The following is a 13298-nucleotide window of genomic DNA, read 5'->3' on the forward strand; positions in this document are numbered from 1 at the left end:
TTTGCTATTTACCTATATTCCACAACTCATGTTTACGAAGTGAATGTAGTGCGATAAACAGCTGGTGTTGTATTGCAGATATTCATGAAGCAGTCCGTCTCAGTTATCTGGTCTGTTGACTCTGAGCTGTTATGCTAACCCGCAGCTCCTTCTACTTAACCCCATTCTGCTTCTCCCACTTGTACCAGTAACATTAAAAATATCTATCTGGATTTATGAAATACAGACAGAAAAGTGAGGTAAGATGATGAAAACAGTGTTTACAGCGTGCAAAGACTCAAAGATGCAAGACAGGGAAACTTGACTGCAGGGGTGAGGTGTCTAGTTGATACAATGTCCGTGAATGACATGTAGAACTTCCAGCTACATGGATGACAGTGATCCAAACAACATTTCTAACAATTTTAGAGCAGATTCAGGGCAGCATGTAACTCCTTCTCACATTTCACATGGAGAGTAAGGAGTAAGGGCCTGTGTCCACTTAAAGAGTTTTTTGCACTTCCACCTTTCAACAGCGTTTACTGTTACTAGATGACATAAGTTGTCCTGCAGCGCTTCTACTTTCCATTAAGTATTTTTATGTTCCTCTGTAATCTTGATAACTCTCATGTCTAAGCATTAGAAGCAGCTCTATGCCTGGCAACTGTACCCTTGAAAAAAACGAGTATAGTTAGTTATTGACAAAGTTGACATCAGAAGTCCTGCCTCTTCTTGATTCTGATTGGTCCATGACAGACAAGTGACATTGTGGAGCACAGAGGTGTTAAAAAAATAGAACAGTTTTACATTGAATGGGATATGAGTACAGGGCATTTTAGTACTTAGGATGCTGAAATATGAACATGTAGGAAATACAGGAAATACAAATTTGTTGTTTCGTGAGAACTGAAGAGAGACAGAAATGTGGGGAGTGGAGGGTGGGGGAAGACCTGAAGCAAAGGGTTTAGACCAGGAGTCAATCCTGCACCCACTGCAAATAGCACTGTAGCCTTCGTGCAGACGGCAAACTTTAACCATTAGGCCAATGAAGGCCCTTGAAATTTTAAGTTAGCATTATTTCATTTTGATTGTCACCTTAATATGATGTTAAATTCTGTTGGATTTACACAAAAACGGCCCGTCCGAATACTTTTATACTTATTTGAAGCGATATATTTTTGGCTTTTTCGCCTTTATTGGATAGGACAGCTGAAGAGAGACAGGAAATGTGGGGATTAGAGAGAATGCATGCAGTGGATGGTCGACCGGTCGGGAGTCGAACCAGCGACCTATGTGACGAGGACTGTAGCCTCTATATGCGGGATGCTTAGACCGCTAGGCCACCAGCAACCCCTTTTATACTTATTTGTAACTTTTAATTTTTACTTCAGTGCTGAAGTTAAAACTTCTACTCAATAAGATGTATACTTTTGCCAATTCTGCCTACCATTAAATCAAACTGCTGCTGACACCATTGTGAACCTTCTTATCAACTGTTGTGTTTTCACTTGGGTCGTTTTCGTTGATGATTTCAGGAACACCATTTTCATGGTGTTCTTGGGTGTACATGAGTGACTCAGGTATTTCAGGTTGGCTTCAGTGTCACAGACTCCACCCTGTGTCTAGCCGCCCAGTAAAATGATCGGGGTAATGGATAGCTGTGGAATGGACATAATACGGAGAGCGGTTTTAAAACACACAGGTCTCCTTGTTACTTTCCCAGCTTCTCTTTCATCCTCTTAAGCCCAGCAGCCATACTTTCTATGCCAGATAATCCAACTATTTCCTTTTCTTTGTACCTTTACTTTTGTCTTATCTTGTTTGGAGAGTCAAAAATGTGAAATCCTTGCTACAGGCACCACCTCATCACTAGAATGTGTCCCTATCAGTTTGTTTACGACTTTCTTGTATGTGTCTGTATTGGTGTTAAAGTTCATTCTGGGAGTGTGTGTGTGTGTGTGTGTGTGTGTGTGTGTGTGTGTGTGTGTGTGTGTATAAGAGCTTTGCGGTTGCTATTAGACACAGCCTGCTGAGGCCCCGGTGGTCATGCCGAAGCGTCCCCCTTCCCCGCCCCCGCTCCCTCCCTCTCTCTCTCTCTCCCTCGCTCCCTCCTTCTCCCCCCTCCCCCCCTGGCAGGAGGCTGACCTTGGCAGGGCCTGACAGAGAGCCGGCCTGGAGGGGGATCCATGGAGCTCCACGCCAGCCCACTGAGCCAACCCACTGAGCCAACCCACTCAGTCTGTGCAGGTGTACCGACGCCTGGACAAACACACGCACACACACACACATGTAAGCACACGCAGCCAGTGGACCAGAGGAGGCCCCTTGAGCAAAGCAGATGTCCTAACGCTCCATTTCTCTGAGTTACCTTTCTTCTGGATTGCTCTTGGTCACTGTCCTTTTTCCTCCTTTTTATGTCCCTTCTTTTTTGTTTCTTATTACTTTCTCTTTTGATTTACTCATTCTGTCACTATCTGTCTTTATTATTGTATTTCACTATTGTCAACCTCTTCTTCAGTTATTGTTGTTCTTTGTGTAAAATTAAAGGTTTTAGTAAAAACTTGCTTAATTACACTCTTTGAGTATAACATTACAATATCGTGTTTAAACCACAGTCTGAGAGAGTACTTAATGCTGATTGGCTGCAGAGTGTTAACACCTAACAAGTGACACTTCAATGTAGTCCCAGCTAAGGTACCTGTGTACTATGTAGGAGATAGTGTATAGTGAATGGGTGGTTATCCTGCTCATTACCTACATGTAAAGATGATTTGATTTATATGAAAATGTTTTATCTATTTGCTTAAAATTCAGTCCGTCTGATTTCTCAGTAATGCTTCAATAGCAATTCATTTTCATTAGCTTCCTTGCAGGACAAATGAACATGAAACTGAAGTTAACTTAAAACCATAGACTGTAAAAAATATGGACGTAGTATCCGTGACGTCATCCATCTGTTTCTGAAGAGCTGTTTTGAGACCAATCGGCTGCGGCAGCCTTATTGCTTCTGTCGAGCCAGTGTGACGTAAAGAGGCGGGCTTTGAGCCTCCTAGCCAACAGCTGCAGTGTTCCCACAGGCAGCTGTGTCTCTCATTGGAAGACTAGTAATCTCAATATCTTCGAAATTGCCGAATTAGAAAAAAATTCACCCCCCTCACAGTGAGAGGACATCGAGAAATTAGCTATTCAGACTACACTCATCTTTTGTACCAGGCTGTAAACATGTTTATTAATGCTGCAAAGATCGTCTTTTCCCCATTCATGTGTATGTGACTTCCGGTACTTCCGGAGCCAGCCTCAAGCGGATCCTCGATGAACTGCAGCTTTTAACACTTCCGCATTGACTCATATTTTTAGACCGGAGGTTGCCGCTTGGTTAAAACATCAGCCTGCTTATGTTGTAATTCACATTACACTGAACATTTCCATTGAACATAACACTATACAAGGTGAGTGAGACTCCTACAGGAATATCAAATATAGTACTGCATCATACCATTTTGTTTGGTTTTCAGTGTCTATCTACCTGAGGTTTCCAATGATCCAATTTTCCAAGTTAAATGCCTTGTTTGGGGTGACTTCTTTCTCTGTCTAGGAAGGTCCAAAGGACTAAGTGTGCCATATTGTATCAGGATGTATTGTTACTGAGAACATCATTTGGTGAAAACTCCTGGAATAGAGTTTGTGGTTATATCTGTCTCAAGTCCAAGACATATTTCCCCAAGTGGACAATAAAATGAATTATTTCATATTATAAGGTATGATATCGTTTGGTATGGTTTTCGTTTCATTTCACATTGTCTCATACTGTATCGCACTGTATCATATATTTTGGTATCATATAGTACTGTATCATATTGAATTGTAATGGATCATATCGTGTATTTTTGTATCATTTTCCTTTCTTATGGTTTCGTATGATATTGTATCATATCTTATTGTATCGTATCGTGCTGTATCGCATGAAATCTTTGATGTGGTATATTGTATTGTATTGTGACTCAGAAAATTGTGTGATGAAGAGATTATTAATACTCCTGGAGGCAAGTTTGTGGTGAGTGATTTTGGCTTTAAAGAAGAATGAACTAAGAAATTTAATGTATTTCACTTTTAATCTCAGTGAATAATTTTAGGATTTAAAGAAAATCAAATATTGCAGAAAATTCTGAACACTGGTGATTAGATTTTCAGGGGACTGTCAGAAAATATGAAGATTTTATTTTTTAAAAATCATTAAGAAGAAATTTTCAACAAACTCTGAACACCTGTTTACCACAGCGCATGTTTCACTCATTGTTGCAAGAAAATTATTGAGCAAAGCCTGACTCAACTTAAAGTGTACAATGGAGGGGCGCTGGTGGCCTAGCGGTCTACGTGCCCCACATACAGAGGCTGTGGTCCTTGTCGAAGGGGTCGCCGATTCGATTCCCGGCCGCAACCGTTTCCTGCATGACTTCCCCTGCTCTCTACTCCCCAAATTTCCTGTCTCTCTTCAGCTGTCCTATCGAATAAAAGCAAAAAGCCCAAAAATATAACTTTAAAGTGTACAGTGGATACATTGGTTCCATACACTTGTGTTCACACAACCGTTTCATCCTTCATTCATTGCAAACCTGAGACTCACAGTGTCTGAGGTAACCCAACATGAATAAAACACAGTCAAATTAAATGAAGGAACTGTCTGATGCAGGTAAAAAGCAAGCATCCACTAACTTATAACATATATCTTCTGATTAAACTGATGGAGTCTTTGTGCCAAAAGTCTTTAAACTCTGTTTTCTCTCTATCACTCAGATGTTTGGCCTTCTCTGTGCAGACTTTTCACATTCTTTCACCGAAAGGTCAAAGTTTTTCTGTGCTCTCTCCTCTGTGTTCTCTGCTGTCACAAAAAGAGAGTCATGTCAAGCACGAATCCCCAAAAAGTTTTGTCGAAAAGATAGCAGATATTGTGCATGACAGGCGGGCAGACAGACGACCATGCTGAGGCCAAACCATTGTGCTTCCCAGATTTCATTCTGGAGGACAAAAAACCTTGACTTGTGAAGCTGAGAGTGGGCTCCTCTCGTTTTGTGAACGTGGCCCCATTGTGCTGGCTTTCATAGCTAGAACAGAGAGGGAGAGCTGGGGATAAAATGAAGCTCCAGAGGTGAGCACTTGATCACACAGAAACCACAGCTGTCTGTCAGGATAAAATACACATTCCTGTCAATTCTGTTTTCAAGGTTTCTTTGCTTCCACTTTTCTCACAAAAACATCACTTTTTGTTTGATTTTATTGTATTTAAGTGCTGTCAACTTTACCAAAATGTCATTATTCTTTTCAAAGCTATTTCAGTTTTTGAAAAAGAGCTCTATGCCACACATAAATCATTGTGTGACAAACACTGAATGAGCTGACAAGCCTGATATGGCCAACAAGGAAATGATACCGATTTTTACGCTATGGAAAATTGGCAGTACAGACTTTTTTGACAGCAAAATGTTATATTCATGAAAATATACCGAAAAGCACCAACAACACAAACACGGCCAAGAGATTCATGACTGGGGCGCTGGTGGCCTAGTGGTCTAAGCGCCCCACATACAGAGGCTACAGTCCTCGTCGCAGGGGTTGCCGGTTCGATTCCCGGCCGGTCAACCATTTCCTGCATGTCATCCCCCACTCTCTACTCCCCACATTTCCTGTCTCTCTTCCTCTCAAATAAAGGCAAAAGGCCAAAAATATAACTTTAAAAAAAATTAAAAAAGAGATTCATGACTGAAATAGCTGCAGACAGCCATCGACAGTCACACAGGAGAGCCACGGCCCAAACTTTTAGCCTTATTACATCTTAGACAGGTGAGTTACATAAAAACATTAACACTCAAAACCTCTTCAAGAATGAAGAATTAGCGATGGAGACCAAAATGGTTTCTTTTACCAAGCAGTAAAAAGGTTTAATTCTGTTTTTAAGTTCTGCATTTTGAAGGGGTAGTTCATTATTTTTGAGGTGTAAAAAATTTTCCTTTTTTTTCTGCTGGGTTTGGAGAAAAGGTCATAATACCCATCGGTACTCATCGGTAAGTGAAGTAATTTGAGACTGTCGCGTAATCTCTGCGTTTTCCAATGCCTTTGTATTAAGTGATGTTATTATTCCCCTCGTTCCCATTATGATGGACCAATCATAGCTAATCTCCAATCCTCCATTCTGGTTGGTTGAGGGGCAGCCCCTACTACATCCTCCGATTGGTTATGGCACTATCATGACTGCGCACGAGCTGTGTTGGGGGGCTAAGAGGAAATCTGGTTGGGAGGGATAGTGTTGACATTCAAAGTCCCCCTCTCTGAAAAAATGTTTGCTCCGTGACTACCAACAGCAGCTTTAATGGAGATTGACTCACTTTTGGAGCCTGCCTCAAGTGGCCACTTAAGGAACTGCAGTTCTTGTGACTTCAGTGTTGGCTTGGAGGTTGCTTCTTGGCTCTAAATTATATTCCACAATGTGATCTCTTTTAAAAAGAAAGTATGGAAAAGGCACATCTTCAAAATATGTTATGTATTAATTGTAGTGATCTCCTCTACCTCAACGTTAAGAGAACATCCTGTATTTCTTGAGTGTTTCTTCTCACCCTGTTCCCACTCCCTCCCTCCTTCCTCAATCCCTACCTCCCTCCTGTGCTGTAACAGGTTGTGTTTAGCTTCTCTGCTCCCTACTTCCTCGTCTGGCACGTCTGTTCTTTCAGTCCAGAGTCTAAAGTTCAGCCAGAGACAACAGGAAGCGAGCATCACATCGCTCACTTGCAGCATTTCACAACACACAAGACAAACAAAGCTTCCTCTGCACAGAGCGAACATCGCCCCCTCAGTGTGTAGACATTTTGCAGCGTGTGACTAAACGATGAATGGTGTTACAATAATTTGACGAGATTGGGTCAGATGATGCAAGGCAGACGTGTGTAATGATAATGCTCTTCTTGATGTCTTAAGGCTTATTATGCCTGCTTCACAAACCATCACCCAAGACACCCACGCCAGCTTTGAACTGCTCCCACCCTGGGGTAACACATTAGAAACCTATAGCTCGAGTTAGTGTAGCCTTTGGGAGAGGTGTCTCAGGTGTTTAATAAGCTCTACTTGGGTTGGTGGGGAGGAGCACCCGACCCCTACCCCGTGTCCCTCAGATCATTTCCCATCCTCCTCCCTCCTTCTTCCTCCTCTTCACGCTCTCCTCAATAGATCCCCACGTCTTCCTCTCCCTTTTTTCCTACCACACTCCTCCCTCTTCCTCCTCCCTCGTAGCGCCTGTTTGCACTCTGCTCCGCCTGCCTCTCTTCAACACATGCCAGCACTCCTGGGGCAGCAGTTACACAGTGAGGGTTTCATTTGAAAAGCTCCTCAGGACGTCATTATGAGGATCATCACTGGGCCTTATGGCTGATGTAACATTAGTGTTCAATCTCTCACACACACACACACACACACACACACACACACACACACACACACACACACACACACACACACACACACACACAGCCTTCAAAGTGCTTATTAACTAACTAGCTCTAATCACACAAATCTGTGTTTCTCGGAGATCTGTAATATCGTATCATTCTGTAATAGACTGCTCTCGAAGTGAGTTACCGTATGTCTATAAATTAAAGAGTCTGTGGGTTTTATTGGATTGTACAGCATCCAGCAGTTCCACTGATTGCTTAAACAACAGGTGATTGGATACCAGGCATGTCAGACTATGCTCGGAGGCAGAGGTGGCAGAGGTGCTCAGTTTCTCTCCACAAGTAAAAGTTCAGATTCCTGATTAAGAAATGATTTCTGATAAAGAGGTAGAAGATCCAATTACATTTCTCCATTGGAGAGAAATTGGTGTGACATACATTTTGAAAAAGTCAAGTCAAGTCAAACTTTATTGTATAGCACATTTAAAAAAACAACCGCGGTTGGCCAAAGTGCTGTACAAGCTTAAAAACACAATCAATAGATACAAATAGTAATTAAAAAAGAATAGATATTAAAAACCCAATAGATAACACAAAAAAGTGGAAAGCTCTCTTCTTGCAAATGTATCATATACAACAATATCATATACACCTCAGTACAGATCAGTCTTCTCTACTGTCAAATTATCCTCTTCTTTTTCTTTGTCGTTACAGATCTTTTCCTCCACCTTCATCATGTTGTTTCTTTCGTGTGATATGATTAGATAAAAAGTTGTCTAATTTATGTGATATTGTCCATCCATTGAGATTTAAATCAGTCTTGAAGTAACAAAGCAGGAATAATAATCCCCCCGTGGACATCACAGTAATAGTAACATGCCTGTTTTTGAAACATACGGTGTGAGAAGTGCAGTTTCTGTGTTTTATTGAGAGGTGTAAAGAAAATGTTGACAGTATCATACATGCTTAACTAAACTGGGGGTGCCAGTTATGGGTGTTTTTGAGCTGATACTGATAACCCATTGTGTCTATTTTAATGCCATTGTCTTTTTTTTTTTTAAACAACTTAGGGTGTTGTTATTCTTTTCCATTGTTTGTGTTGTACTGCTAGCTGTAAAACAAAAAGGTGATAAAGATATCTTTCATCCTTGATAACCTACTCCTGATGGCCAATATAGCAATATGATTACAGATTTTGTCATTTATTAAAATGTGAAGTTTGTGCATACCTCAAGGGCATTACAAAAATAATCTAACTCTTCAATTTTTTTTTTTTTAACATTTTTTCTGGACTTCCTGTAGTTCTAAAAGCTTGTTGATTGGGCAGCCGCGGCTTCATTTTTCAAATACATCATTGCTGTCATGAAGACTTTTCAGGGTATGTTAAAGATTCAGTGAGTTAAACTTGAGGACTATTTTCTTCTTCCAAAATAATGTTTTGAAAGTTGTTATCCTGTTACATCCTCTGAAAAAGCATAAAAAACAGACCTGTGACGCCACTTTTACTCAATAGCTTATTTTGGCTCTGCTTGTTCGTCTCTTCTCTGTATGTGATGGCGGGCTAAGATCAGCAACTGTAGAAGTAAATATTGTAAAGATTGTATTGAGAAAAATCTTATTACAAGAAAAATTTAAAAATCCTTAAATTATTTCCATTATTGCGCAATAATTTTAATGGACTGTACAACCCACATCCCTAAACCTACGTACAGACACCCGAGAACTCTCAGTACAGTAGTTGTACTGGACTGACAATAAAAGAGTTTGACAGTGTTCTTCAACCAGTACAGCACGTTGCATCATCTTCAGTTTGCACAGAATTTCAATTCTTATGCAGTTTTACTTGCATCACCTTCCTTTAGTCAACAAAATGTCACTTTATTGAGTTTTATTCACTGTGTGTGCACCTTTTTTCACAACATTATTATGTATTCTTCCTTTGATTTAAAACACGTTCCTTTTACATGACCTCAATTCTGTTAAAAATGCCTTAATCGTAGATTTCTCCCCTGATATCCCCCCCCCCCCCCCCCCTAAAAAAAATAAAAAACTGCAAGCTTCCATCAGTCACCACACACACAACCACACACACACACACACACACACACACACACACACACACACACACACACACACACACACACAAAAATGTACCCATAGTGTTTCAGTGGTATACAAGTTAAGAATCACTTACAGTATGCTTCAAATGTATGTAACGTACTACCCTGCTAAGAACAATAAAAAAGTCTAGATTCCTTGGAATAACATAAATAAGCATATATTCCCAGGTATGGCATCACAGACTGCCAGGAACCTGCTAACAGTGTGAGCTACAGAAAATTCTGATATGTACAATATGACTTTGCTGGCCTTTAACCGACAAGATGTCAGGTTTGAAACAGATATTTAATGAAAGGAAAGCAGGCATGATCATCTCACAAAGGTTATTTCTGCCCTATTCCATTGCAAATGTAAGCATGCAAGGTTGGATAAATGCTTCCTTTTAACTTACAGACCTTTAAACCTTACCCTAAATCATCAGATGTGCAACTAAAACTAAGAAAAGATTAGAAAACTTTAGCATTTTATGTAAATTTGACAGGTGGTAATCTGAAATTGGGGTGTTTCAGGGTCCAACCTTGTGCGTCTACAGCGATATCTTAAAATAGTATTCCTCAAAGATGTAGTGTTTCATCATTAGATATTGTCTGCATCATCGGTGAAAACAAATGTATCATCACCTTTCATAGCACTGCCGTTTTACTCATTTATTCCAGTGTGAATATTCAACAGCAGTTAAATTGTGTTCTAGTCCAGTTCTGTTTGTTTTTTTTCCACCCTGAGAGCTGTTCTTCTGCTGTGTTTGGTTGGTAGGTGGCTGTGCTTACGGGTATTGTAGTAGGTGTCATGGAAACCACACACAAAAAAAGGCTTATTTTGGAGGTTCACTGATGATAGTAACAGCCTTATTTCACCCCCTATTTGATAACAGTAGAGGTGACACTGATGCCAAAGAATATCACGCAACTCTAACATTTTAATCAAAATCCGTCAAAATACTTTGACTAACGCTTTTGACTCTTCTCCAGGTCTGCCATTATTTCTCATTGGACCTTACACCCTGTATCCATCCATTCATCTATTAATCCATCCAATCCTCCTTCTCAATTGACAGTTCTTCCCATTCAAGCAGCCACAAAATACACTTCTTAATTCACCCACATACACTCACCCGACCATCCCTTTATCCAGTCTAACCTTATTAATCTCTTTTTGGCTCCATCCTCTCGTCTTCAATCAACCATTTCATCCTCCATTCACCACAAACAGAAGACATACAGTATCTAAAGTGAAACAGAATGAATATTAAGTGGGTTACAGTTGGACCAGGCTCTGTACTTCTGTAAATATCCTTTTTTCCCTCTTTTTCCCTCTATCATCAGTGGCTCTCTCAATCATGCCTCTCCATGCAGCTCCATAATAATAAAGAGCGCTCTGAGCTCCATCAGCCATGCAGATGAGTCCTGCTTCCTTTACCTTAATTAGAGCTCCCAGGGGACTCGGCAGCATCAGCATCAGCCACAGCCTCCCCATCATACCACAGAGATACCTGTTCATGAGAACTGGCATGGGCGCAGCAGCTCTGGCTCTGTACAGAAGAGGTTTTAAAAGCAGTCATTACAGGGAAATGTTCCAGCATGGTATTCTAAGCTGCTCACTTAAACAGCAGGTGGAGGAGAGGCTTTTACTGCAGGAACAGAAACTCAAATCCAGCTGAGAGGAGAGAAAAAGAAGCTGTATAATTCATAAAAACAAATTTCAGGTGGGTATTTGGTAGTTTGGCTAGTTTGAGCAGAAATATTAGTTAAATGGTTGGTTAGTCAACTGATCCAAAAATGAATCTGCACTAGTTTTTAAGATCACTTTGTCGTGGATATTTTTCACACAGATCTGACCAACACAAATTTTTTGTGGGACTACTGTGTATGTGAATCTGGATTTTGAACTGGACAAACAAAACAAACCATATATCAATGTTACAATTTATAAGGCCAATGCGGAAATGTTCAAAACTGCAGTTCATTGAGGATCCGCTTGAAGCTGGCTCCGGAAGTACTGGAAACCACATACACACCAATTCAAAAAAGACAATCTTTACAGCAGAAATAAACATGTTTACAGACTGGTACAAAAGACGAGTGTAGTATGAATAGAATTTTTTTCTAACGCAGCAATTACGAAGATATTGAGATTACGAGTCTTCCAATGAGAGGCACAGCTGACTTGATTGACAGGCAGGAACACTGTAGCTGTTGGCGAGGAGGCTCAAAGGCCGCCTCTTTATGTCACAATCGCTCGACGGCAGCAATATGGCTCCCGCCGACAATTGGCCTCAAAACAACGGTTCAGAAACAGTTGGGTGACGTTACAGATACTACGTCCATATTCTATACAGTCTATGGTTACAACACATAATAGAATAAACAGTGATACCTCATCTGAGCTTCATAAGTAGCCTAGACCATTGACAAAAAGTATTGATAAATAAAAACAAACAAACATGGGGCATTGGTGGCCTAGCAGTCTAAGCGTCCCACGTATGGAGGCTACAGTCCTCATCACAGAGGTCGCTGGTTCAACTCCCAGCTGGTCAACCATTCATAATAATAATAATAATGCATTTTATTTATAGGCGCCTTTCTTGACACTCAAGGTCACCTTACAACATTAAAACAAACAGAGTTTAAATAACAAACAGTTAATAAAATACAATTTTAAAAAGTTTTAAGTGAATGGACAGTGGAGTTGTGGTCAGATAGAGTAAGCCAGTTTAAACAGATGAGTTTTGAGTTTGGATTTAAATTAATTTACTGCATGTCTTCCCCTTACTCTCTGCTCCCCACATTTCCTGTCTCTCTTCAGCTGTTCAATCCAATAATGGTGAAAAAAGCCCAAAAATATAACTTTAAAAAAACAAACAAACGTGCAAACAAAAGAAACAGTAAAAATATAGCACACATACCTGGCACTTAGGCAGACAGCACCTCCATGTAAAGATTACAGCCTGTTCCAGCTCCTACAAAATAAAATGAAGTTGCAGTAAGTTAGCGAGACTGGACATGCATGTTTAGTTGGCTTACTATTACAAAAACACTGTTCATGTGACATTTAAATAAAATAAATTTATTAACAGTTTGTTAAAAAAAACTCAAACACTATGGGGAAAAAAAACTTTAAATAAATTAAAACAATAAAAAAAAGAGGATGGTCTTACTAACCTTTCCTGCTTTTGCGTCACAACCGGAAGCACAGGTGAAAATTACTGGCCTGCTCCAGGGCCGAAGTTAATGCGTGCTAACCCGTGCACTTAAATGTGGCAGCAGCAAACAGTGAGCAGCACACATGAGTCCGGCTTGGGTCGGAGGAGGTGCGTGTTTTATCATCCGCACACAAACAAAACTTTTTATTGATACACTGATGATGTATCTACCGCTAACTCTCGCTCTCTCGGCTTTCACGACGTCACTTCCTCCTACGCTCACTCGCTCTACATTCCGCACGCACCTGGCACGCACGCAGCTACTGCTAAAACCAAAACAGAGCAACGCTCTATATTAGTCTAAAGCAGGGGTTCCCAAAGTGTAGGTCGGGACCCCCTGGGAGGTCGTGAGATGTCTTTCAGAATACATACATTTTGTAATGATCTAAAAAATAGTACATTTTACCCATTATAGTAATAAATATCAACCAAGAAGCTAAACTTATAATAAAAACATGAAAATAGAAAATGTAATGAGTTTTCTGCCTTTATTTTTGCCAGATGACTCCTAAGTTTAGAGTAAGAGAACAGTTAATTATTAAAGGCATCAGTAGCAGTAGGTT

At 40.4% G+C, this 13298-nt stretch overlaps 1 long non-coding RNA gene across 2 annotated transcripts in view; it reads right to left on the reverse strand.

Annotated features, from left to right (window-relative positions):
* LOC117820443 overlaps nucleotides 1–12979 on the reverse strand; it is a 42451-nt gene extending 29472 nt beyond the window's left edge. The window contains exons 1-4 of one of the 2 annotated variants that reach the window (XR_004632743.1): nucleotides 12695–12979; nucleotides 12439–12492; nucleotides 10953–11064; nucleotides 10433–10759 (exon numbers count right to left, since the gene is read on the reverse strand). This is a non-coding gene — a long non-coding RNA (uncharacterized LOC117820443). Of the gene's footprint in view, nucleotides 1–10432; nucleotides 10760–10952; nucleotides 11065–12438; nucleotides 12493–12694 lie in introns of those variants that run through there. The other variant, XR_004632744.1, reaches the window with a different exon arrangement.
* Between the last annotated feature and the right edge of the window lie 319 nt (nucleotides 12980–13298).

The sequence above is a fragment of the Notolabrus celidotus genome, chromosome 10, assembly GCF_009762535.1.
Source record: "Notolabrus celidotus isolate fNotCel1 chromosome 10, fNotCel1.pri, whole genome shotgun sequence".
NCBI lineage: Eukaryota > Metazoa > Chordata > Actinopteri > Labriformes > Labridae > Notolabrus > Notolabrus celidotus.